We start from the raw sequence: 6,071 nt of genomic DNA on the forward strand, positions 1-6,071 counted from the left end.
AATAATTAATATCTAACTAGTTTATATTTATCCAAAATAACAATATATTATATGTCTACATATATTATTAATACATACATTTAATAGTTAATATAATAACATATATCTATTTCATATATGATTCCTACATACAAGTATATGACATTATTAAATTTTATCTACTAATTATTATACAAATTATAAAATATACCTATGAAGCATATTCACTATATAGACATAAGTAATTAAATTATATATTATATATTTAATTATAAAAATTGTATGCTTATATTATTAGCTAATACATATATATATATATGTATATATTTATCAATATATGAATAGATTTTAATCGAGTAAAACTAATGAGTCAACTCAAGCATAAACGAACGGGCCTTGACGAGCCTTAGCAAAGTTGAGTCAAGTTTTGTTGGGTATGTGTCATTTACAAATCGAGCGGATATCTGCTTTCACAAACGAGTTTTTTTTTTCACAAGTCAAGTTCGATTCGAGTTTAACCGAGCGAGTACTAAACAGTCTATCAAACAGACTGGTTCATTTACATCTCAACCATTCATTGAGTATTTGGCTATTAGAGAATAAAATAAAATCACAATGAATTAGCTAAATTCTAAATAATTGGACTTTAACTACAGTGAATTTCAAAATATTTTTCAAATTTAAAAATTATTGTAGATAGACCAAATATATATTTATCAATTATTTATCTTTCCTCTTTCTTATCTACTTCATATGAAACAACATTAATTTAATTAGAATATGATTACTAATTCACATATAATAGGCAGAATGATAAAATATGATTAAATTAAATAAATTAATAATTAAAAAAATTAAATACTTTTTAAAGTAATATTATTTTATTACTATATAATGAATAAATGAATAATCAAATGTGAGAATTTGATGTGAATGGAATAGCTAAAATCAAATTCATCTCATATTATTTAATTGTTATATAATGAAAAAAATAATTATTTCAATGTGGAGATTGGAATAGTCAAAGTCAAATTCATCTCACATTAGCTAAAAATGTCATTTAAATTTGGTTAATCCATTAAGTGTACTATTAAGTATGCGAAAAAATAAATATTAATATGTTTCACGATCGCGTTGTTGATCTTTCTTTGCTTTTATTAATTAAATAATATGTTGTTTATAATTTAATAATGGTTATATTAATCATTGACCTGACTAATTTTAAGATAGTGGTTGAGGACCGAAGTGATTCAATTGAGGTGCTATTGGCGGAGGCTGTCAGTCAACCCCGCCGAGAATTATGATTATGTTCAGTTGGAACTGTCGAGAGCTTAAGAATCCTCGGACAGTTCATGACCTTTCACTAATAGTGAAAGATAAGTCTCACAATGTAGTGTTTCTCATGCAGACATTGCTTGTAGCCTTTAAAATGGGTTAGATTAGAAGAAAATTGGGTTTTGATTGTTGCTTTTATGTAGATCCACTGGGAAGAAGTGAGGGTATTGCTATATTATGGCAAGAGAATTTAGGGTTTATAATTCATAATTTTTCATTAAGACATATTAGTGGATGGGTTACTGGGTTGGATCAGATGGAGAAGGTCATGCTTACTAGTTTCTATGGGGATCCTCAGACAAGTAGAAGGGTTCAATCTTGGAATTTGTTAAAGAGATTGAATCCAAGTCCTTATCCCTGGTGCTTATTTGAGGACTTTAATGAGATTTTATTCTCTTCTGAGAATGTGGGGGGCAGAGATAGATCTGAGTTGCAAATGAGAAGGTTTTCAGCAGCTATGGATCAAAACAGTTTGATAGATGTGGGGTGTCGTGGCAATCCCTTTACTTGGAGTAATAGGCATTCAGACAAGATTTTCACTAAGGAAAGGCTAGACAGGGTGTTTATAAACAAAATGTGGCAGGATCAAGGTGTTAGACTAGTGGTGGATACAGTGGTGGCTAGATGTTCTGACCATACTCCCATGTTGGTTTCTTTGGTTTCAAAAGGTGGGGGTATGGGTAAGAAAATCAAAACTTTTATGTTTGAGGCTTGTTGGTCAAAAGAAGAGAAATGTGGTCGAGTTATAGCAGAAGCTTGGAGGGGCAGTTCTGAGAGGGGTTCTACTTAAGATAAATTACAAGCTTCTTTAAAGCAGTGCAATGTAGAGTTGGATAACTAGAACATATCCAAGAGTTCAGAAGTTGAGAAATTGATTGCTGAGAAAAGTGCTCATTTGAAGAGATTACAAGACAGAGAAGGGGCAGATAATGTGGATGCTATCAGAGTTTTACATAAAGAGGTTGGTTTTCTTTTAGAGAACGAATATTTGAGATGGAAACAAAGGGTTAAAGTAAACTGGTATAAGGCAGGTGACAGAAGCACTAGGTTTTTTCACTTGTGTGTTACTCAGAGAGGGAGAAGGAATCAAATTATGGAGGTCAGAGATTCAAATGTTGTCTTAAGGACATGTCGGGTTAGTATTTCAAAGGCTTTTGAGAATCATTTTGCTAGTGTTTTCTATTCAACTAACCTATATGATGCGATAATTAAGGAAGGTCTAGCTGATCTTAGTTGTAAAATAACTAGTGAAATGCTCCATACTCTGGATACACCTTTTGACAGATTGGAGGTTGAATTGGCTTTATCTCAAATGGCTCCTTTTAAGTCTCAATGCACATATGGTTATAGCCATTGTTTTTACCAAGATTATTGGAGTATAGTGGGTGATAGAGTTGTGGAAGCGGTTCTGAACTTCTTGAATTCTGGTATTTTTTAGGAGGAAATGAATAAGACCAATTTGGTTTTGATTTCTAAGATGGATAGACCTAAAATTGTTGGTGATTTTAGACTGATTAATTTATGTAATGTAATTTTTAAACTAATGGCTAAGATACTAGCAAACAGGTTAAAAAATATTTTACCTAAAATTATTTCTTACAATCAAAATGCCTTGATTCCGGGTTGTTTAATTTATGATAACATTATGATTGCTTATGAAGCTATTCATATAATGAGAACTAGATTAAAGGGGAAAATAAGGAGCGTGACTATTAAATTGGACATGTCTAAGACATCTGATAGGGTGGAATGACCTTATTTAAAAGTTGTTTATGTTAAGAATGAGTTTCAACAAGAAATAGGTTGACAAAATTATGGTCTGTGTTTCTACTGTTAAGTATTCAATTTTAGTGAATGGCCATAGCAGCAATTTGATACATTCTTCTAGAGGTTTGAGACAAGGGGATCCACTATCCCCTTATCTCTTCTTATTATGTGCAGAAGGCATATCTTCAATGTTACATAATGCTGAGGCAAGAGAGGTCCTGAAAGGGGTAGAGGTTAGTAAGGGGGCATTAGTATTAATCACTTGCTATTTGTCAATGATTGCTTTATCTTTTATAAGGCTGAAATGGATCAATGGTTAGTTTTGGAAGGTCTTTTGCATACCTATGAAATGGTTTATGGCCAGAAATTAAATTTGGAAAAAACTTATTTGTTCTTTAGTTCAAACACAAAAAAAGGAGGGGCATGAGGGTTTAACTCAGATTGTTGGGACTCGAATTTGTGGAGATGCTAAAAAATATCTAAGGATGCCCTTAATGGTGGGTAGATCTAGATATAAAGCTTTTAGTAGCATCATTGAGAAAGTGAATAAGCGAACCAATAATTGGCATAATAATTTCTTTCTCGGGCTGGTAGGGAAGTACTAATAAAATCTGTTTTGCAAGCATTACATACATATGCTATGAGTGTTTTCAAGTTACCCCTGAAACTGTGTTTACAGATTTCTCAATTGATAGTCAAATTTTGGTGGGGTCACATGACAAACCATAACAAGATTCAATGGAAACAGTGGAATAAGGTCAGTTTATCTAAGGATTATGGGGGTATGGGGTTTCGAGATATGGTCAGCTTTAATCAAGCTTTATTAACAAAACAATATTGGAGACTTTTGACCAAGCCTCATTCTCTGGTTGCTAAAATAATGAAAGATAAATATTATAAAAGTGAGGATATTCTAAGTGAAAAAACTGGTACTGTCTCTACTTTGATTTGGAGGAGTATTAATGGTATTGCTGGGTTAGTGAAGGATGATATGCATTGGAGGGTGGGTAATGGTCAAAAAATAAGGATTTGGTTGGACAAGTGGCTGCCAATCCCTAACACTCATATTGTTCAGTCACTTATTCATTGTTTACAGAGGGGGATATAGTGGACAAATTACTTCTATCTGGAGATTCTTGGAATGTCTCTCTTATTGATAAGGTTTTTTTGGTGGAAAAAGCTAAAGTGATCAAAAGTTTGACTGTAAGTAGGAGGGGTTCTGAAGATAAGCTGTATTGGGGTTCTACTAACAGTGGCCTATTTTTTGTTATATCAGCCTATCATTTGCAGTGCCAGAGAAAACAAAATTTAATGGGTGAGTGTTCTAATCATCAACACTTTTTTAAGCTTTGGAATAAGGTATGGGCTTTAAAGGTTCCAAATGCAGTTAAAGTTTTTCTATGGAGGGCAGTTAATGAGGCTCTTCCTACTAGAAGTAATCTTTATAGAATGAAGATTACTGAGAATGCAGCTTGCCCTACTTGTAACTAGCAAGTTGAGACAGGTAACCGCGTCTTGTGATCTTGTGGGGTTGCAATGGATGTTTGGGCTGATTCATAGAGTTTTCTTCATAAATCTAAGACTATTGAGATTGATTTTGTTTTCACTTGGAAGCACTTGTCTGAATGTCTAACTGTTTTTGAACTTGAACTTACAGCTTGTGTGTTGGTTGAGAAGGCATAGGTGGATGTTTGAGGATCTATTTGATAATCCCAAGAAACTGTGGCAGGGTCAAGATTAGAACTAGATGAATTCCAAGCAGCTCAAGCTTCAACTCTTATGATTAGTGAAGGTCAGACTGAAAGTAGAAGATTGGTCAAGTGGTGCAGACCATAAAGAGATTGGATAAAAGCTAATTGGGATGTTGCCTTTCATGACAACAGTAAAAGGATGGGAAGGGGATGTGTTTTCAAAGATCACAATGGGAGTTATTAGCAGCAGCAGCTTGGTCTAGAGATTTTATTGCTTCTCCTTTACAGGCTGAAGTTGTGGCTTTAGAAAGGGCTATTGATTTGTGTGTTGAACTGGGGTTTAATAAGGTAGTGTTTGAAGGGAATTCCTTGTCTTTGGTTACTGATATTCAGAATATAGCATAGAATTGCTCCTGGTATGGCCAAATTGTGGAAGATTTGAAGGTAGTTTTTGGACAACCAGATCGAAGGAAGCTGTAGTTTGTTCCACGACAAGGAAACCAGGTGTCTCACATTCTAGCCAAGTTGGCCTTACAAAATAATAAGGAAATTGTTTGGATTGAAGAAGGACCTATTGAAATTCTACATTTTGTTGTACATGATCGAACTATTTCCATTATTAATTAATGAGATTCTTATTGTTTTTTTATATATAAGAATATAAACTCTATTTATGGAAATTAATCTTCAGCACATCAGATGAATGATCTCAACTCCGTCTTTGTATTATGATATACTTATTAAACTACAAGTCAACCTATATGGATTATGATGATTGACATCAATTCAAATGAATTAAAGTTATTTCGAGCAAAAATATAATAAAGAATTTGGTCATCTTATAAAAAAAAAAAGGAAAATAGCTTTATTTAATACATATATGTTCATTTTTTTGAAATAGAAATATGCAACAATAATAATTTCATTTATTCCTTTGTTTTTTTTAGATATTCCATTAAGTTCATAAACTTTTAAAACTCTATTAGAATCTGTCACTTTAAAATAAAAAATTTGCCACTTATAGCCTCTAATGTCAGTAATTTTTAAATAAAATAATAAAAATAATAAATCTCATATTAGTTTGTGGTATGGAGATGATAAGTAATACTTTTCTTGTTTAAAAGAATATAAATTACTTCGTTTGTTTACACAGATTAGATGAGATGAGATGAGAGTTAAATAAAATATTGTTAGAATATAATTTTTTAATATAATTTTTGTTTTCAGATTTGAAAAAATTGAATTATTTATTATAGTTAGTGTTAGAAACTTGAAAAAATCGTAATAATTAAATAAGAT

Source organism: Juglans regia, chromosome 14 (genome assembly GCF_001411555.2).
Source record: "Juglans regia cultivar Chandler chromosome 14, Walnut 2.0, whole genome shotgun sequence".
Taxonomy (NCBI): Eukaryota; Viridiplantae; Streptophyta; class Magnoliopsida; order Fagales; family Juglandaceae; genus Juglans; species Juglans regia.